At 38.4% G+C, this 22,458-nt stretch overlaps 2 protein-coding genes across 2 annotated transcripts in view; both read left to right on the forward strand.

Annotated features, from left to right (window-relative positions):
- Positions 1-22,458, forward strand: part of SUCNR1 (succinate receptor 1) — a 608,141-nt gene that overhangs the window by 229,998 nt on the left and 355,685 nt on the right. The window lies entirely within an intron of this gene.
- Positions 8,615-22,458, forward strand: part of MBNL1 (muscleblind like splicing regulator 1) — a 192,261-nt gene continuing 178,417 nt past the window's right edge. The window contains exon 1 of the mRNA XM_084873873.1: positions 8,615-8,730. The gene's annotated coding sequence lies outside the window, so the exon portion shown is untranslated. The remainder of the gene's footprint in view (positions 8,731-22,458) is intronic.

The following is a 22,458-nucleotide window of genomic DNA, read 5'->3' on the forward strand; positions in this document are numbered from 1 at the left end:
ACTTTCCTCTTTGATGAGTCTCTGCAATTTTAAATAATTCCAATGAGTCATTTTTCTTAAAGTTTTTTGAATGTGTTACAGTCATTTGCGTTACACATGAGTTATTTCTCCCAAAAGTAGTTTTTCCTTTCTAGTCTCTTTTATGATTCCCCAACACTTTACTCCTCGTATCTATGTACTTTCAGGTTTGGTTTTTATTTATTTTTAAAAATATATTTGTATTGATTTCAGAGAGGAAGAAAAAGGGAGAGATAGAAACATCAATGATGACAGGGAATCATTAATCAGCTGCCTCCTGCATGCTCCATACTGGGGATTGAGCAAGTGCCCTGAATGAGAATCGAATTATGACCTCCGGTTCATAGGTTAACTCTCAACCATTCAGCCATATTGGCAGGGCCAGGTTTAGTATTTATTGTAAATGAACTCTATAAAAAATACTTAACAAAAATATATTTGACAATTAGTACTTTTTCATTCTGATAGTTGGTTTACAAGTGTTCATCATATTTTCTGAACTTACCTTTAATTAGAATTTTGCTTCCAAGTTAAAAAGAAATCAGTGATTTTCTAAATCAGCGTTTTTCAACCGCAGTGTGCCGCGAGATGTTGCCTGGTGTGCCGTAGGTGCAGACAAGACAAGAATTTTATAATTTTTCACTATTTTGTTTACTTAATATTTCATAATAAAGTAATTATAAAATACTTTCTTTGTGTTTATTTGATTCCTATTCAAGAGAATTACTTTATATATAGTCAATACAGGCACAGAGTTAAATTTTTTAACATTTTCTAATGGTGGTGTGCCTCGTGATTTTTTTCATGAAACAAGTGTGCCTTTGCCCAAAAAAGGTTGAAAAACACTGTTCTAAATACTACTTCTGCTGCTTCTGACATAAATTTCTTTGTGAGTTTTGATCTTTTGATCATCCTCAGCATAACACTCATTGCAAAGTTTTTAGCTTTTGACTATGATTTCCCTAAAACTTTCATTTACCCAACTAAGGTCCTTAAGATTTATATTTATATTTATATTTATATTTATATTTATATTTATATTTATATTTATATTTATATCTCTAAAGCTCTCCTCTTGGTCTTGTCTTGCCAGGTTTTTGGAAAGAAATTACTGATACCTCTCACTCACCTTTGACATACAAACCACTAATTCCTGAAGTCACATACTTATACAATCAGACAGGCTGATTCCCAAACCTGTCTCTTGCGAGTGAAGGCCTATCTTGGTTTGTAGCAAATAGTTACCGTGTGTTTGTGGATAACAACAGAAGTGATGGCAGTTGAAACTGCTTGAATGTAGAGCAATCAGCAGTGTCAATCACTTGTTCTAAATGTGTGGGCCATATCTTTTTTTTATATATATAAAAGGTCTCTAAATCATCCATATGCATGTACTTCAGTAGCCTGGACGTATATGGCCTATAAGAATTGTATTCTGTTATGTTCAAATGTATATAGGTGATGTGAATAAGAAGTATTAGTAAATTAATAGTGGCTTTGTCATTGTGGATTTTCCCAATCTGAAAACAGTAAAACTAGAAAGGCAGATACATAGGATTCTGCTATATATGAACATGAATCCTGAAGGATATATATAAAAATTGAATAGTAATAATCTCCAGCTAATTGAAACAAAGGGTAATCTTTATTTCCTCCTTATAGTTTTATGAGGATGACAGATTGCTTCTGAAACTCCTATACACCAAAAAACAAAAATACAAAAACACACAATTATATGCCTAGTGTGTATATACACATATATACATTCTAATAATAAAAGTGTAATATGCAAATAGACCGAACAACTGAACAGCAGAACTACCATCCCGATGACTTTCTGGACAACCACGCTATGACTGGTGCCAGGCCAGCCAAGGCAGCTGCAGTGCAATTGATTGGGGGGCCCCTCGCCATTGCCCCATTATTGCCCCACAGAAGGAGGCACATGCCACCCTCTGCCGGGTGATCAATGGGGGGCTCCACAATACATCTTCCCAAAGAGGGAGGCCCAGGCCACCAGCCAGCAGGGCGATCGATCGGGTAGGGGAGAGGGGCCCTCCACAATCACCCCAAAGAGGGAGGCCCAGCCCACCCTCTGGGGGGCAATCAATCTGGGGGCCCCATGATCAATTGCCCCACAAAGGAAGGCCCAGCCCAATTCCTCCCCCTTCTAACCACCCAAGTACCTCTAGTATATATATATATAGATAGATAGATAGATAGATAGATAGATAGATAGATAGATAGATAGTATTTTTAGGAAGCAAAAGTACATTATGTCCTGACACTCAGAAATCCTTGCAAGCCCCTGATCTAGTTGATGATACAGTATATGGGCTTAGCTTCCCCATATGTGTCAAGGATTTCAGCTTTGATATGTTTGTGAATATTCAGACACTATAAACATATGTGACTTAATTTGAAGACTTCTAAAAGCTGTGTAGCTGCTAGTAAGTGGCTTTGAGAAGAACAGAATGCATTAAGGCTCTTGTAAATGTTTTATAACAAAACAGCCCAGCAAGGGCTCACTCTGCAGTAGCCAAATGCCATCCACACTTTCCGTCAACTGTCAAAACTGCCCTTCCAAACTCAGAAGCAGTTCGCTCTATTGAGAAAGACAGCAGCTCCTGAAGAGCAGACCTGAAATTCTCCTTAAGAAACCCCACTTCTCCTTTTGATGCTCACAGCCCCATACACGGAACCTCCACACCTTCTCAAATAGGTGTCTCATCCTTGCTCCAAACAAACACAAAGCAAATAAATGGAGCCCGTGTATCATTTTATGAGCACTTCCCACATGACACCACACCACTGTTCCTGGGCGTCTCTTTAAAGCAGCCACCGCTTTCTCACGGGGCTGTGAGCTGCAGGAGTCATCTTTGAGAAATAAACCAAGCCCATGGGCTGTTGCACTCCTTGGAGGTTTGGGTGTGGCCAGCCCCTGGCAACTTTCCTCTGGAGGCTTTTTTCTTGACCTGACCCCATTTTGAAACATGTTCTTCTGTTGTGGCGGTTGTGTGCTGTGGAGGGGAACACATCCTTTCTTTGTTTCACCATAGAAGTAACACAGGGCCCTCTCAGGAGGCAGAAGCACGGTGTTGCACTAACCATAGAAAGCGCCTCTGCTCAGGCATCTGACATGTTCTTACAGAAAAAAAAAAAAAAAAAAAAAGAGTGTTCTTAACAAAGAATAAAAACATCTGTTAATGTAATTTTTTTTGCCAGGATAGGAAGACTCTTTAGGAATCATATATTCATTGGATTAAAACTGTAATGAATGTTCCAGGAACGAAAAGCCTTTAAATCATTTGGTGTTTATGGAAAGATTAAAGAAAAGAAAATGTTGATTAGGGGAAAAAAATGAATCAAGAAGTTATTAAAATATGTTAGGTTCAACGTTGAAAACTATTTTTAAAGTGTTCTATTTTATATTCGCTGTCTGAGAAATTTTGAGAGATTATTATTTGTAATTTATAACTCACTAGCTCCATTAAACAAATACAGGTGTTGTGGTTTTTTTGTTTTGTTTTGTTTTGTTTTTTTGAAAATCTACTACAAACAAGGAACTATGATGGGACAAGAGCAAAGTACAGCATATCTAACCCCCTTTGGAGCTGACTGTATATAGTGCATGTCCTTAAACCTGAGAGTCTTATTCCTTCCCTATTTGAATAGGCCTCACATCAGGACCAGCCTCTTACTTAATGCACACATTAGATGGGGAGGAGGGAATGCTTTTAGTCATTTCTGCATCTGATTCCATCCTCCTTACTGTACCTGATAGTCTAGAAGCAGGAATTAGAGGCTGGCACGCCACTTAATGCGATGAGGATGTACCATATCTCATTAGGCACAAAAGAATGCACAGACAAGGGCTTAGGAGAATTCTATTCCACACCAGATTACTTTTCAGACTGCCTTACTCTAAATGGGTGTTTCTGCCCGTAGAGAACCTGACATGTGTGCTTATGACTCCGAGCAATTAGAGAGAAAGGCATCATTAACTTGACTGGGAAGTGAGGATGCTGTAGCTTCCAGTTTATTTTTCCTGAAGCAGTGTTTTGCTTACTTCATTTCCCTATTCAAAAATAATAAATAGCTCCTTCATTTCAAAGCCCTAAAATTTGACTACAGGCTCAGCTTCAACTGGACTTCTGTCCACGGCACCTCTCTCTAGGATCTAGTCTAGGGCTGTGCTGTCTAATTCTATTGAGCACTTAAAATGTGGCTAGTGTGATGGAGGACTCAATTTTTAATTGTATTTAATTTAATTTATAGATGAAAAAATGAACACGATTTTCTATATTGATGACATTGAAATGGTAACATTTCTGTATGTTAAGTTAAATAAAATGCTTTGTTCAATTTTATTTCACCTGTTCCTCTTTAATATAGGAATTAGAACCTTTTTCAGTGATATATGTGGCTTGTATTATATTTTTCTCACACATTGCTGGTGCAAAGACAATGAAAACCCCCTTGCTTTTCTTAACACCCTGAACTTAAATCAAATATATCTTCTTTCCCAGATTTTCTTTCCTAATATGAAAGGTCCTTGTGCTTGCAAGTGTCAGAAACCTAAGAATTTATTGGCACAATAAGTGAAAAGAGCAGAGATCAGGAGTCAGGGGCTGTATCGATATTATCAAAATTCAGTCTTGCAGATTGCTAAACCCAGCAAAAGCAGAGCTTAAAATTTCCAGACATCAGTCTCATTGGCTGGCTTGAATCATATGACCCTCTTTGAACTGATCATTGTAGCAAAGGGAAAGAATTAAATGTATTGACCAGACATTGGTCACATGCTTACACCAACATTAGAATATGAAAAAAATCAATACCACTCACCATAAATGGGATGATACCAAGGATGGGCTTGGTTTATTTCTCAAAGAAAAATCATGAAACTTGGTACTAAGAGAAACAGAACAGATGCCCAAAAGACCTGATTGCTCACCTAATTGTTGTTTTGTGTGTGTGTGTGTGTGTGTGTGTGTGTTTTGTTATTGTTGTTGTTGTTGTTTGTTGTTGTTTTAATATATTTGATTGATTTTTTACAGAGAGGAAGAGAGAAGGATAGAGAGTTAGAAACATCGACGACAGAGAAACATCAATCAGCTGCCTCTTGCACACCCCCTACTGGGGACATGCCAGCAACCAAGGTAATACATGCCCTTGATCGGAATCAAACCCGGGACCTTTCAGTCCGCAGGCCTATGCTCTATCCACTGAGCCAAACCAGTTTCAGCTGTTTGTTTGTTTTACTTTTTCCGGGGACATACTTCAAGACACCATTTCTTACTATGCCCTTTGCCATCCTCTCTGGCTTTTCTGCTCCTTCACCCCTCCTTTATCACCCTTCGCGAAAAGAATGCTTTTTCTCTCACTTCCATGCATCTTCCAATTCCTCCCCCTTCTAACTACCCAATGAAGTCCTACTCATCCTTCGAGTCTCTGTTCATTACCACTTTCTCTGAACTGTGTTATTTGATTCCCCACTGCCTAAGACATCTTCTGTGACTTTCCACTGTGTGTTTCCTGTGAACCTGTACACCTTCAGATAGGCCACTTTCCAAGTAATAAGCATAATTTGATTGCATAACAGTATGAATGTAGATGTGAAGAGTAAGGCCGGCCTGAGCTGGTGCATTGAAAAGGAACCATTTCAGAAAATTGAATGAAGGGTTGTTGAGAGGTATTGACATGATTGGGAGTCGACCAGGTTTGGTAAAGAACTCAAAGGTTGGCAATGGTAAAAGCTGTCACCACTCCTAGACCTGAAAGGCAGGGAGGAACCATGTTATTGAACTTGGTCAGAGCTACAGCTGAGGAAGAAGAACAGCCGGAATGAGGTGGCTCTAAAGAGAAGAATGCAGCCACTTCCCAAACATGGCCTGACAGGATGAAGGAGATGCAAATACACACTCCAGCTCTGTCTCCTCTATCTCGTGTTGATCATCTATTGGCTAATGCTAATCAGAAGGAAGAGGTGCAAGGGAGGCTGGGATGTGGTGTGCAGAGATCAGTTTCTAGGCAAAAGACCAGAGCAGGGAAGGGAGAGACAGACAGGGAATAATCTGCACAGTCCTATCATTCTTTTGGCATTCCCAGATCCTGGTATAATTCCTTACATGTAGCAGCTAATAAATATTGAGTGGATGAATGAATGGATGACTTTCTACAAATTTCTCTGTTTTTGGTTCTTTTGATTCATTTTCCTTAACAAACACAAGAAATGTAATGTTTTCAAATAAATAAATAAATAAATAAATAAATAAATAAAAATAATTTTTAGCCCAATTGTGTACTCTCCAAATTCAGGAAGTATCAGCATTGTACTTATCAGGAAACTTGTTCTGCTGGGCTTTTTACCTATAATATCTAATTAATCCTCACAGAAGCCTAATAAAATTGGTATATGCATCCCCTTTTGACAGGTGAGGAATTGAGGATCAAAAGTATTTGAGAACAATCAGACAATGCTTTCCTCTTCAATTCTTCAACTGCATAAAATCAAAACAGAAAAATGATCTGAATGCTTATATAGTAAAGCCATTTCTTTAATAAGTTAAAAAATAAATCCATGAAACAGAAGTACTCTCACCACTGAGCTATATAGATAGCAACCAAAATATTGCTATTTCAGTAGTCTTCAAAGTGATCATGAAATAGGTCTTAGGGGAAAAAATTGTAGCTAAAATAATAAATATACTTACTTTATTTTAATCGAACACTGTTTTTAGGGAATGGATGGTGGTGAGTGTTGAACAAAATTGTGCCCCTACTTAATACCTCTGAACAACACACTTTAAAATGGTAAATAAATAAATAAATAAATAAGCTCTAGCCAGTTTTGCTCAGTGGATAGAGCATCGGCCTGCAGTCTGAATTGTCCCAGGTTTGATTCCAGTCAAGGACACATGCCTGGATTGTCCGCTCCATTCTTAGTAGGGGGTGTGCAGGAGACAACTGATCAATGATTCTCTCCCATCAATGATGTTTCTATTTCTCCCTCCCTCTCCCTTCCTCTCTGAAATCAATAAAAAATAAAATGGTACAAAAAACATAAATTTTGTTTTGTATGTACTCTAAAACACACACACACACACAGACACACACACACACACACACAATGAGGACTTGAAGGAAGTCAATGTTGACAACTTTCTCAAAAAGGGAAGTAAATAGGCAGGTCACTCAGAGGAGCATTTTTTGAGATGTAGGAACCTAGAGCAGATTCACTAGCCTGGAAGGGATCATTTAGAGAAGCAGATGCATATCCACCAGCTGGGTAGAAGGGACACAAATCCTGAGTGGCCCATTAAAACCCAAGATATTGAGCGCTGTACTTCCAATAATATTAAAACCCAAGGATATTAAACTTTTCTCAAAATACATAAAATATAAACAACATTGTTCACATTAATAACTTTTTCTTCAAGGATTTTCCTATACGTATCTCCCAATGAATTCAAATCAAATGTTATATTGATGGCATGCTGGTGGATTTTTTTGTTGGGACTTTTTTTTGCTTTGTTTTGTGTGAAGGGACGGCTTTCTTAATATTGTTTGTTCATTTATTTTTACTTCCTGCAAATTCACATTAAGTATGAGTTTAGGCGGCGAAGGGGAAATGGTTCTATTTTGAATCATCCCTAATTACAGTTTATTGCCCCTTTGAAAATAGGGTTAAGTAAAAAGGCAGAGAGTGGCATAGTCAGATCGTTTCTAAAGTCCAGAAGGGGGTTCTTACAATGTGTGGAAGTTTGCATAACTATAAAGTTTTTCTTGCAATCTGCCTTCTTCCTCTTTCCCAACGAGCAAGGGAGATGGAAAGGGACATACAATTTGCAGCTACCCATTTGCTTTTGTTATACTTTCCTTTTTCTGAAGTTGGCAATAGCCTTTGCTTTGATCAACTATTGTAGGCCCTTTTTTGACCACTGTCCCTACTGTCCCATAAAAGTTCTTTTAATGTCCCAACCTGTTAGAAACCTAACCAGATAAATGTTCAGCGTTTCAGGAGATGCACCTGTTTTTTGTTCTTGTGGCTGAAGTTGAGAGAGACTTGGATAAGCAACAGTTTCGGTTTTGCAATGCTTTATCTGTATGTAACAGGCAGCTACTCATGAGAAAGGAAGTTTAAGACTTGTAGGTAACAAACCACTACCCAGATTCCAGGAAAATGCCCGTTTACTAAAGCCATTTTTCCCCCTCCTTTTTACAAAATGTCTGTAGTCAGTTTAGCATGTAGGCCATATTCCCAAGACTTTAAACTAATTAGCCTTCTAAGAGCAATTTCACTCCTCGTGTATCAGCTTGACAGCTTGCGCAGAGAGCAGCATTTTCTGGTTTTCTATTCCTTATGTAAATGATCACTACTTGATAAAGTAAAGACTTCAATAACTTTTCTAAAATCCGCTTACAGTTATAAATGTGTGTACATTAGTTATACACGTATATCCACACAAATGCTAGCGGGTTACTGTGGTTCCAAGTGTAAGCTCTGTGAGTAATTTTTCATTTCCATACCAGTTAAGAAGCATAATGGCTCCGGTGTTTCACCACTTCCTCTTTGGGTAGACTGTCCTTCTGCAGAGGGGGAAAAATACCTCGTGAAGACAGCAGAGGAGAGAACGGAGCGTTTTGAGGAGTTGGTAGATGAACTCAAGTATTTAAGCAGCTTAACAAGCAACTGTAAATCAGACAGAGGTAAGAAAAAACTTGTTCCTTGCTATTTTTTTATTTTATTATTTGGACTATTCTTCATAGTACAACGGTTTGTATGCTGCCTGGATTACAGAATAGATTAGATAAATCGAATAACTCTGTCTATGGAGCAGTCAATACATTAAATGAAAACCTTTAGAAAATTTGCCACATTTTCAACTTCACATACAACCTTTTAAAAAGCTGGAGGTTTTTAAAGTTCTCATTTGATCTCAAGTTATTTTAACAGCAAAGTGAAACACACTCCTTTTCCCATCATTTTACACACAATTTAATGCTGAGAGAACTTTTGGATTCATAATAAATTTGAGGACTTTTCCTTCTCCTAGCTCCAGTTTGTTCTTAACGTTTGTAAATTCTCCCACATATATCCTTTTGTACAGTTTGCACTAGTTGGACTTCAACCGGGTAAATACATCCTTGCATTTGTTTTTACCCACTGCCAAAATAGATTGTATTATTTACAATGTGACATTTTGGTATTATTTTTCCTGTCATCACATTATGATGATATTTAAATAGTATAGAAAGAGCAATTTGTAGTATAGGTAGCATGATTTTAGAATCTAAATAAGACAAGTAAATCCAACTTTAGAAATTCATCTTTTTCTTAACAAAATTAATAATTCTAATGCTTAAAAATTGAGCAAGAACAAAAACAAAGTAAGACTATCTGGACCCATCATTGGAGACCCAATTAAGCAAAAACTGATCTCATTAGTGAAATGTTAAAATGATCTAAATCCAGCAGAAAATTGTTCTCGATTGTGCCAATCTAGAGCAATGCTTATGCATGTTAACTATTCCACACAGTTATGTTCATTATTTAGCAATTTTAAATCTTCTTTTTAAAAACAGTTGGCTTCTTATAGTTGGTATAATCCTTATAGTGTTTAATACGTTTTTTTAAAAATGCAGCAGTGAAGAATTCTGTTTAGACATATGCGAGTATGCCGCTAGCTACTCGTTTTGAGAAGCTGACACACACAACTGTTTGCTCTGTGAGATTTGGTAAAAGCTACACAACCCAAGTAAAAGAATTTGAATGTTTACTCAATTTGTTCAGTGTTCTTTTATTTTCTTAATTAGCATAATCTCTTTGTTTTGTTTTTGTTTTTTTAAAAAGTAATTTTGCATTGTTCCATCAAATAATGGATTTAATTTTTATTAGTTTTGCAAAATAGTACTCTCAGACTGGTTCTGTTACATGACCTGGAAAATGCTTTGTTGTTGTTGTTTTTGACACAAGGTGCTATCACAAGAGATCATAGGGAGAAGGAAAGCAGACTGTTAATATTATAAATTCAGGAAATGAACTTTGGACTCGAGTTTGACATACTGAACTAGATGGACATTTTTAAATTAAAGTTGGTAGTTGTGGGAAACCCATAAAAATTGGGCATTCGCGTCTTATGACTTACCCACTAATCAAACACAACTAATTCCATCAGGCCCTGATTCTGTTATTTACGATACCATTTTTAATGCCCTCCTTTAAAAAAATAATGGGAGTATTATAAATGTCCAGAACTTTATGTATGAGATAATTTTTTTTTTTGTGGATGTTTTACACGGAGTGTGGTATTACACTGAGTAACTGATAACAGCCAAGAGAAAACATAGCCCAAGGAGATTACAGTCTCAATTGATCACCACTGTAATTAAGAGCAGCAAATAAAGGGCAAAGCAGTAAAGAAAATGCCACCCTGCTGGAAGACAGATGTGTTGATGCTGTTGAGAATGATTAAAGTTTCTGAATGAATAGCCCAGTCCCAGGTTACAGAAAATAAGTTCAGAATTTGTTCTGCCTTCACAAAAATTGTATTGACAGAAAAATTAGTGCTTCTCTGGCTGCGTTAACACGAGACATAAAGATTGTTGAAAGCGACCTTTTGGTCACTGTGAGGAGAACAACGGACACGTTGCATGTGCTTTTGATTTCAACATTTCACGATGTTGTAAGAAAAAGCATTTCGAGCCTGTCCCCCAATCCAAATGTTTAAAGTGAAATGAGATATACTATTGTAAATATTGATGCTGACTTTTGAACTATCGATGCGTATTTTACCATGTTTTGTTAAGATTACATTCATGTGACACTCTAAGACACCAATTTTCATGGAGTCTGATGAAAGTTGAAACTGAATGACTGCTGTACAGCCTCATAAAACTGTTACATCTGTGTTAGTAAGGCATGGCTGGCAGGTGGGTGATCTTGCTGGGAATGTGTCAAACTATTGATAACCAGGGTTGATCCAGACAGTCTACCATGGAGAGGTGTCTCCTTCCTTCATGGTCTGAACTTCCTACCTGTCAAAGCTGCTTGTCTTGGGCTCTCTCCCACCCCAGCAGATATATTACCTTTCAAATAATAACTCACTTTGAGACAGCAATGCTACTTGTTTCGCTGGAGGGTACTTCCAAGTGAACTTTTGAAAGACTGAAGCATTTGTTCATTTGTTTGTTTATTTTTAACCTTCTATTGGTCATTTTCTTATTTACAAAAATAAAGACAAGAGCGTTTGTGGCCTGACAGAAAGATTGTGGTGTGGTGAAGGCTAAGAGGAATGGAATTCAGAAACAAAAATGCTTTCAATCTAGATACTGTGAGTTTTCCTTCCTTTATAAATTAATGTGGGTCTGCCTACATTTGTTGAATGATTTTTAATTGATGAGACTTCTAAATAAGTGGTACGTGTAGCATATTCATATTTATTATATTAATAAAAGCATATGTTAAATACATGGAGAATTATTGTTTTCACAAAAATGTGCACCATGGCAGTACACGTGCTCTGTAACATAGAATATGTATCTCAACTCCATACAAGAAATAACTTCTACCATTATAAAAGACAGATGCAGCTATTTTAACATTTCTTCATATTTCCACTTAAAAGTTATACTAGGTGCAATCAGTTTATACATCTGTACTTAAAAATAAAAATATATATATTTTTAAATCTTCAAAATGTAAATTATTTGTTGTTTGAGCATTATTATTATATTTCTACCACTTACCTGACATCATTGATATTGTTATTATTTTACATAAACTAAAACTGGGTACTTAGATTTTATGTTTTCCAAATTCCTTCTAGCTTTATATTTTCATCATTCTTTACATGTACAGGAAATAGGTTTTAATTTTTTCAGTATTATTGAGGAAAAGACTGAATTTGTATTTTTAATCCAAATTTTAAACTGTGGCATTAAAGCCATTTATTAATATAGGAACTACAGAAAGTAGATCAGAAATTAAGTTAGCCCAAAATGTCACATCTCATTATTTTTCTATTTTATAGATAAATTCATCGTAAACTTACGTGTGTTTTAAATGAATTAATTATCACATTCTCAAGATTCTTCCTATTTAGAAACTATATAAATAGTAATAGGATCTTTAAAAAAAATCACTACCCTGTTTTCATTCTGAAAAGAAAAGATAACCAGTAGATTTTTTTGTTACATATGCCTTAGTTAAATTTATTTTCACTTTTCATAAGAAAAATAATTTAAGCAGATACTTTTATTCTTTTTCTATGATGGTGAACAGATCTGAGTGAGAGTAGAGGCCAGAACATTTTCCATGAAATTAGGCTTTTTCTGAGTAAAATAAAACATGTATCTGATAGCACTGGATTTTTTAAATTTAGAAATAATTTTAAGCTCAAAAAAGGTTGTAAAATGAAAATAGTAGAATGAACTCCCATATGCCATTACTAAGATTTGCCTCATCTTAATATTTTGCCCCATTTACTTTATAATTTTCTCTCATTCTAACTTTCATCTCCATAATTTCTTTTCTGGACCACTTGGGGGTAAGTTATAAACAACACTGGCTTTTATCTCAGTGTCTCACTAATAAAAAAAATATAGGTAATGTCTTACACAGTGCTTACAGACAATTGTTTACTTCTCACATTCTCATGGATAAGATGCTTTTCTCTCATTTGTCCATCTTCTCGTTCTGCTATTCACTTTCCTGGAGTTTTCTCCTCCAGAAAGGAACCAGTCTAAGAGCTAAGGATCACATTTAGCTGTAGTGTCTCTTGAGCCTCCTTTCATCTGGATCATTTCCACATAATGCCTTTGACTTTTAAAAAAGGGAACATTTTAATGAGTACCGTCTATTCACCAACTCCTTTTTCCTTTTCACAGAATGCTTCTCATTTTGCCTTTGTCTGATGTTTCCTGGTGATTAGATGGTGATTATGCCTTTTCTGCTAGGATACTGCACAGGCCATGGAGTTTTCTCTCAGGCTGTCACATCTTAAGCACATAATGTTCATGTCTTCCACATCAATGATGTTCATTTCATTTGTTTTCTTAACTTCTTAACTTGATTTCAGAACAGAAGGGTGAGGGAGAGAGAGAGAAAAACATCAATAATGAGAGAGAACCATAGATTGATTGGTTGCTTCCTGCACACCCCACAAAGGGGATCGAGGATGCAACCTGTGCATATGCCCTGACTAGGTCAATGCTCAACCACTGAGCCACACTGATTGGTGATGTCCATTTTGGTTGCCTAGTCAAGGTGGTGCCTGATTTCTCCATTTTATAAAGATGGCTCCTCATAAGAAACTTCCACTTGGGTTTAGTATTAATTGATGCTCTCAACTGATGCAATCTTTCCTATCACAGTTACAAAACAATATTTTAACTCCAGGACTCCCCGCACATTTGTGTCATTATTTTCCCTTCTACTATGAGCAAAAAGAACTACCTGCTTTCCCCTTTCTTGAATTATTCATGCCTGTATCTGCACATTACTGAATTTCTATATTTTCAGTGGCTTATAGTTCATTACTGCCTTCCTTATTTTGGTGTGCAGTGTCCCCAATTGACATATGGGGCTTCTTCATTCTGGCTTCTATTCTGTGGCCTGGCCCCTCATCTAAGAAACACTTTGTTACTTCGTGTAGCATAAAGCAATGTCCTAAGCTGACCTGGTGCTTATCCTAGTCCACCCCTGGAATCACTCATTTCTCATTTCCTTGAGTGGGGGATGGTGTTGGAGGCTGAGATCTGGGTGTCAGGATACTCTTTGCCCCTGGAGTCCTTTTGCTTCTTGACCCTTTCACAGAAATATATGCATGCTTACACACAGCTAGAGACACAAACATACAAATGCACGTGCATCTGTACATAAAAACACTTGTACATTTACATATATTTTGGACATGATAAGTTCATCTGATACCTCAAATTCCAATCTGCCCCCACAGGGTTTTGTTTGCCCCAGCCTGCTCCCTTTTCCACAGGGAGAGTCCTGGATCCTGACGACACCATCATGCTTACTCCTTTGCTCAGCCCCCTCCTGTCTTCCCTATCTGATTCCCTTCCTCTCTTCCTCCCATTTCCCTCCCTTCTTCCCTATCATGTTCCTTTCCTCTCTAGCTCCCTTCCTTCTTTCCTCCTCCCCCCCCCCCCCTTTTTCTCCCTCCCTACTTCCCTATCTTACTCCCTTCCTCCTTCTCACCCTCCCATCCTGTTCTTTCTTTTGTTCAGGCTTATCATAGTATTCATTTGAAATACAGTTGGTGTCATTTGTTTCAGCTTCTTTGCAGTTTTAGGACACTTCCTCCCCCCCACCCCCTTGACATTCTTATTGATTTAATTTCATTTTTTGAATTGGTTTACTTTAATCATTTTTCCCCCTAAACCATGGAGATTAAGTCTTGCTCCAACCGTTTTTTATTAAACAAACTTCATATGTCCTAATTCAACTGTTGTGATATAATTAAAAAATAACTGAGTTATTGGATAAATTTCTATCTTTATATTTCAATTCTATTCAACCTACATTTAGTGTGAAATCAATTACCTTCTTGGATATTCCTAAAACTGATCATTTCAGATATCTGTGGTACTTGGTCAACTTTACAAATTTATTATTCTGGAGGTTATCTTCTTGAAGTTAAGTGTGAATATACATCACACAATTAGATAAGGAAAGAAAGAACCTGTGGGTGATTCTAGAATGTTCCTTCCCCTGATACTCCCCCATATTCTACTCTGATACTTACAATTCTGAACATATATCAATATTTGTGGTAGCAAGAGAAAGTGGGTCCATGTCAAAAGATTCATTTTCAATTTCCATTCTGTCTGTGGATCTTAGATACCTCTTCTTCCTCCAGATATCTAGTGCCATAACTTTAAATTTTAAAAAATCCCTATTTTCTTAACTTTCTGCCAATTTCTCCTCTTTCCCCCAGATATCTAGTCCCATAATTTTAATTTAAAAAAAAAAAAGAAATCCCTATTTCCTTAACTTTCTGCCAATTTTTGGATTCATGCCTCAAAGGGATCATTACATTTCTTCATTCAGATATCAATAAGCATCTCAAAGTCAACATGTCCACAATATAATTCCTCATTGTCTTTCTTGCTCTCCTCCATCCCCAATGTTTTTGGTAATTGGCATCATCTTACAGCCAGTTATCTAGGTCAAAAGCACCATTGATTCCTTTCTTTCTCTCACCTACATCTTACTTATCAGTTTGTCAATATATTTTTCCAAACTATATCCCAAGACTGACCACCATCTGGAGCACAGATGGATACTTTCCTCTTTGTTCTGGTTGTAGCCTCCTAAGAAGTTCCTCTTTTTTCTACTCTTGCATCTTTGCCAGCATGACCTTTTGAAATATAAGTCAAATCATGTGGCTCTCTTCTCAAAGTTCTTCAACGACATCCTATTTGAATTGGGATAAAATCCAAATTCCTCACTATAGGTTATATGTTTGGCCTCCACCCACACCTCCTCTTTGATATCCTACCTCTCCTCCCTTTATTCACTAAGCTCTGGCTCCTCTTCTCATTTTGCCCCTAGGCTATCACAACTTCATTTCTGATTCAGGGACTGTGCGCATGCTCTTTCCTCTTTCTTGGCATGCTCTTCCCACACATATTACTGCAACACAATTCTTCTTTGTTCAGATCTCTGCTCATATGTTCTTACAAATGGATATCTTCCATGACCAACTACATACTGTAGTGTAATGTCCCTAACCCAGTCACTCTCTGTCCTTTTGCCCCATTTTTATTTTTTTAATAGCACTTAATACAACGTAAAAGTTCCATATTTTCCTGGACAGTGTGGCTCAGTAGTTGGGCATCAACCCATGAACCAAAAAAAGGTCACGGGTTCGATTCCTGGTCAGGGCACATGCCTGTGTTTCAGGTTGGATCCCCAGTAGGGGCCATGCCATGGGCAGCCAATTGATATTCTCTCTCTATCCCTATCCTTTCCTCTCTCAAAAAAAAAAAAAAAAAATTAATAAAAACATTTAAATTTTTTCATCTTTATTTCTTTCTTTAATCATTTATTTTCTGTTTCTCCCACTAGAACATAAATTTGAAGAGGGTAGGGATTTGGTCTGTCCAGTTCATGTTACATCCCTGTGGAAAGCCCTCTTTCACATCCCAAGTGGTTCAGGGTTCGGGTTCTGGAGAAGGCCGCACACAAATGAAAAGAGACTAGAAAAGCATTAATTTGGGAAATGGAGGCCAGGTGGAAGCCCAAGAGAGGACTACTACACTTTGCCATCCATTTTATTAAGATAATGGGATACACCCATATCCCTCAGGCAGGAAATTCCAATAACAACCAATCTTAATACTAACAGGTGGAGGCTACCTCAACTACCAATGTCTCAATCAAGCAATGAGTGATTAGCCCTGACATTTCAGAGCAATTAAGCTTGACTAGCTTTCCAGATTCCCCATCCACACTTCTATACTAGTGAAACAATGATTGGCTTCCGACACATCCCCAGTACCTAGAAGAATACATGGAACATAGGAGGTACTCAAATGAATTATGATTAAGAAAAAGGTCTCAACATTTCTGAGCCTCATGTATAAGAAAAATCGGCATAATAAAAAAATGACAACCATGTCCCAGGGTCATCTGGAGGAGGCCATAATCATGGCAGAGCTCTAAACTGCCATGCAATTGACAGGTGGGGATACTTCTGCTAACACTGAGTGAAAGGAACTGAAACCAAAACGTGGTCCCCAGAGTCAACGAATAGAACGAGAAGTTCCCCTTTTCTCTGTGTGGGCTCTTCCCCCTGAGCTAAGAAGAGATGAGTTCACAGTGGCTGCTGCAATGTCTCTTAAAAATGCTCAGGGTCGCTGCCCCCTGCCTTTGCACTTGACTGCCCCTGCCCTCGCCACCCAGAAACACATGTGTCCACCCTTCTATGCCCGTTAGGGTTCACTGCTTTCCTCAAGCCAGATGGAAGAGCGACCTCCTTTCAGAATCCTTTCCTGATCAGCCATCTGCCTCTGCTGGCCTCATAGCTGAGCATATAGCTCACATAGAGTTTTGCAATTATTTCCTGATTCTATTTTTGGCCTAGAAATGGATTATAAAGCTACTCTAGGGGAACAGTTTCTTTTGTGCCAATATATTCAGTTTAAGGTTATAACCATGACTTGGTTCTTGAGAGTACTGGGCTCTAAATAATAAAGATGATGATGATGATGATGATGATGATGATGATGATCATGACCATGTTAATAATAGCTTTTCTATTACATTTCTTAGTATCAGTTTTTCAGTATCATTGCACCTCATTTTGTAGTACTAGTTTTTGGTATCATTTTCTATCAGGTGCTTCCCATGATTAACTAATTTAATACCCTCACCAACCCTATGAAACAAATATTATTATTTTTATTTTACAGATTTTTTATAAAAAAGTTTAATAAAGTAAAGCCTGGGGAATATGGTCAATACTATTATAATAACTATGCATGGTGTCAACTAGACTTATTGGGGGGAACACTTTGTAAATTGTACAATTGTCTAACGATTATGCTATCCACCTGAAACAAATACAAAATAGCATTGAATGTCAACTGTAATTGAAAGATAAATTTTAAAGGAAAAAATGCTCAGAGAGTGAAATGTAGCTTGATAATGGTCACAGAACTGATCTCGGCTGGACCTTTATCATGTTATTATTATTCATTGTGAAGTAAGGCAGGCCAAACTGTGGTTTAGATACTGCAAAGACTCCAAGATTACAGGGTGACTCCATAGATTACAGGGTGAGTCTCACACTCTAGAAGGAAAAATATTAAGAGAAGTGGATGTCACAATATGAAAAATATGGGGGTGGGGGATGTCTTCTGAGACCTCACAATAATTGAAAGTTACACTTCCAGGGCAGCGATGGCATCAGGCTCCTGGGAAAGGCAGCTTTGACATTGAAGGTTCAACCTTTTCAGTAGGCAAACAAGACTTGGGATAATACATTTTCAGAAAAATCTCAAAGAACGGGGAAAACCTTTTCATACATGAAATTACCACCGAGCCACCCTTTCCTCTATTTTATGGTCGCACCATAGGAAGTATTCTATGGCCTTGACTTTGCGGTTCTTCTCAGGAAGTCGGTTGTGTCAGAAGAGGATTTTCATTCTTGTGAGAAGGCTCCATGTTCATTCTGAGATTCCTTTGTTCATGGATTTTTGTATCACACATTATGCCATTAGCACTGGTGGAAACCCTGGTGATTCATTGATGGGCAGGACCCAGTTCTGTCCTCAAGGAGCCGAACTTCAGTCCTAGTGGGGAGAGACAAGAAGGAAATCAGTAAACAAGTAAATGTTTAAAAAGGAAATGTGAGATGACAATAGCAGCATGAAGAAAATTCAGCAAACTAAGAGGAATAGAAAAAGAGGAGGGAAACTTCTTCATCTAGCTAACTTTCTCAGGTGTGTCTCAAAAGGATAATAGCTACACGAAACCCTGACTGTTGAAACGCTTGGGAGTGTCACCCAGTGCACTCTGGGAAGAGTAACTCAAAAGAAAAATGGGGCCCTAACTAGTTTGTCTCAGTGGATAGAGCGTCGGCCTGTGGACTGAGGAGTCCCAGGTTCGATTCTGATCAGGGGCATGTACCTTGGTTGCAGGCACATCCCCAGTAGGAGGTGTGCAAGAGGCAGCTTATCCATGTTTCTCTCTCATCGATGTTTCTAACTATCTATCCCTCTCCCTTTCTCTCTGTAAAAAGTCAATAAAATTTATATTTAAAAGAGAGAGAGAGAGAGAGAGAGAGAGAGAGAGAGAGAGAGAGAGAGAGAGAGATAGGAAGTGAGCCTGGCATATCTGAGAAGTAGAAAGGAGGGGTCGAAGCATCAGAGGGTAGTGGGAGATGATGCTAAGGAGATAACAAAGGACCAGGTTGCCCAGGTTGTAGGCCAAGAAAAGGTGTTGTGCATTGTGAGCAGATATTTGCAGGGACATGCACATGTGTGGATTGGGAGAGGAATGCATTGAATGAACCATTCCTTATCTGTGTTTTACACAGGCCAGGGAGAACCGTTGTGTGAAGAGAAGCAGAAACTACTACATAAGTCAAAAGCTTTCCTGGAAGATACATAATTATATTTAGAGAAGTTTCAGATAAGCTGTGTTTACCTTCAAAGGTTCACTACATTTTCTCGCCTTTTCCATAATAGCTGCAGCTTTGATAAAAGTGAAAAAGGGCTCATATATTATTTGCAGGTGCGAACTTACATTTTGTTAGCTATTTTACTATGGAATAATTGACCCTGATTATGGCCATAGGTACACCGATGTCGTTAATGAGGTGGTCAGGCACTTTCATTTTTTGCATAGACATAAAGCAGAAAAGACTAGGGAAAAAGTGATTTTCCAGTCTCCAGAGACAGTTGATGGTCCCTTGTCTCAGTGCCAATGACAATAGAGATCCTTAGAACAACCACTTTAAGGTAGTAGTTTCTTTGCATTTTCCAGAGTAATTATCATTTTTCTCTGATTTATGTTTATTATTCCAACAGATCTAAATGACCCAATTATTATCTTCTTAATCCTAGAGTTTTTTGGACACAGCTTTTTTTTGGGGGGGGAGGGGAGGTTGGTAGAATGAGTGTGATTTACAGAGGAATATAAATAGCAGACAGAAAAAGACCTATTCTTTATTATTATTATTATTATTATTATTATTATTATTATTATTACTAGAGGCCTGGTGCACAAAATTTGTGTATGGGGTGGGTGGGTCCCTCAGCCCAGCCTGCACCCTCTCCAATCTGGAACCCCTCAAGGGATGTTTGGCTGCCCCATGGTATTAGAGTTAAACAGGCAGCCGAACATCCATCTCACAATCCAGGACTGCTAGTTTCCAACTGCTCACCTGCCGATCAACCTTATCTCTCCCTAACCACTCCCCACCATCCAGATCGATGCCTAACTAATCCCCTGCCAGCCCAATTGTCCTTAACTACCCTCCCTTGCTGGCCTGGTCGCCCCCAACTGCCCTTCCCTGCAAGCCTGGTCACTCCCAACTGTCTTCCCCTACAGACCTGGTTGCCCCCAACTGCCCTCCCCTACAGGGTTGGTCATCCCCAACTGCCCTCCCTTGCAGGCCTGGTCCCACCCAACTGCCTTCCCTGCTGGCATGATCACCCACAACTGCCCTCCCCTGCTGGCCATCTTGTGGTGGCCATCTTGTGTCCACAAGGGGGTGGCCATCTTGTGTGTTGAAGTGATGGTCAATTTGCATATTACCTCTTTATTATATAGGATTATTATTATTATTACTGAGTAAACAGTGTCAACATGTCACAAGAACATATGACTTCCCCCTATACTTAAGTTAAAGACAAAAAGGTAAAGGGATTAAAGGTGCAAGTTGATAGTTACAGACTAGTCACAGGGATGCAAAAATGCAGCATAGGAAATAAAGTCAATAATATGGTAATAACGAGGCATGTTGCCAGGTGGGTACAGGAAATATCAGGAGAACACTTTGTAAAGTACATGATTGTCTAATCACTATGCTGTATACCTGAAGCTAATACAGCATAACATTGGATGTAACTGTGATTGGAAAATAAAATTTAAGATTCTTTAAAAAAAAATATAAAAGAAACTAGAGGCCCGATGCATGAAATTCATGCAAGAGTAGGCCTTCGTTCTCCCCAGCTGCCGGCACCAGCTTCCTTCTGGCACCCGGGATCTGGGCTTCCCTCACAGCCTCGGCTTCATCCAGAAGGTTGTCTGGAAGGACCTCTGGGCTAATTAGCATATTATGCTTTTATTATTAAAGATAATGTATAGAAGTGAAAAAAAGTTAATGACAACTAGTATGGCTTCTGTTTCTGGTTTGGTTAAAAGCTGAAAGAAAAAAAAAAAAAAAAACAGATGCCGAAACCGGTTTGGCTCAGTGGGTCGAGAATTGGCCTGTGGACTCAAGGGTCCCAGGTTCGATTCTGGTCAAGGGCATGTACCTTGATTGTGGGCACATCCCCAGGAGGGGGTGTGCAGGAGGCAGCTGAACAATATTTCTCTCTCATCAATGTTTCTAACTCTGTCCCTCTCCCTTCTTCTCTGTAAAAAATCAATAAAATATATATTTTTTAAATAATAATTAATTAATTAAACAAAAAAAAAAACTACTGTGGTCTTGGATGCGTGTGCTAGAAGGATGGTGGTGAGCTGGGTTGAGAAGAAGAGGATCCTAACTTACCCAAGGCAGGCCGATATGGCATGGTGGGAGCCAGAAGCTCACTTTTAAGGGCTCCCAACAACATCCAAATAGGAGACCATATGCTACTGGTACTGAGAAGTGTGGAGGGTACAGATGACTTGAAGCGATGCATTTTATCCTGTCGTGTAAATATGTGGGAATGAGGATTCCCCTTATAGGCTTAGTGCAAAGTGTGAGAAAACAAATGCATGGAAGCCTGCAATGCGTGAATAGGAGAAAAGGCTTTTAAAACAGAAAGCCATTCCCCCACCTGCTGCTTTTCGTAGGCATATGAACCAAGCGGCGTGTCTGTTAGCATAAGAGAGCAGCAGGTTTTCTGTCCTGAGAGTCCTGCCACTTATTGTGTTAACAGGGGAGCGTCGCAAGAGCACGTGGCTTGGGACGTGACTGTATTTAGCTAACGTGATGACCGCCCCGCAGAACTGCATGCTGAGGATGCTTCCTCGGAGCCAGCTCTCCTCGCCTCCTGCCTTATTTGGCTTTGTTCCTCTGGTTGGAAGAGAATCTCACAGGCATAAATGTTCCTCTTTCCGTGGGTGACGTCACGGTTCCTGCGGGTCGGAGCGTTTGTTACTAAATTGTACTTAGCAACACATTATCTTTCTTTTCTCTCCTGGAGTTCCGGGCCTGTTTGTTCTGATAGAGTTGGGAGACACATATTTTTTTTGCCCTTTTCAGGGAGGTGAAAGTTAAAAAGCTGAAGAAAAAAAAAAAAAAAGGAAGCTACACTTGGAAGGGTCTCTGGTCTTGTGTTACTTAAAAAGAAACAAGTAGACAACTGAAGTTTTATCCTGTGGCAACAGTTCTGAGTTTTAAAAAAAATTCACACACGCGTCTAAAGGAAGTGGTTTCCATGCAACTGTGCATCATATACTCTTCCTTAAAGTGGTAGATGCTTTTGCCTTGGCTTGGCTTGCCCTCCTCGTGTTTTGCCTTGTCAGGTAAATGGGGAAAGTTAGACGAAAGAAGGCTGTGCACTGGCCAGTTAAGAGTGATGTTGCTAAAGTGCCTGTTTATCAATTCCCAGGAACATCATGGATTCCCTTCTCATGACATCCTACCTCTTTGTTCAAAATAAAAAACTAAGACGATCTGCTTCTTCTCTTGCCAAGTGTGGCTGCAAATTTTTTTTAAAGTTGTAATTTGATTTTAATCCTTATATTTACAAGAGACC

This window comes from Pipistrellus hanaki (genome assembly GCF_964339955.1).
Source record: "Pipistrellus hanaki genome assembly, chromosome: 2".
NCBI classification, from domain to species: Eukaryota; Metazoa; Chordata; class Mammalia; order Chiroptera; family Vespertilionidae; genus Pipistrellus; species Pipistrellus hanaki.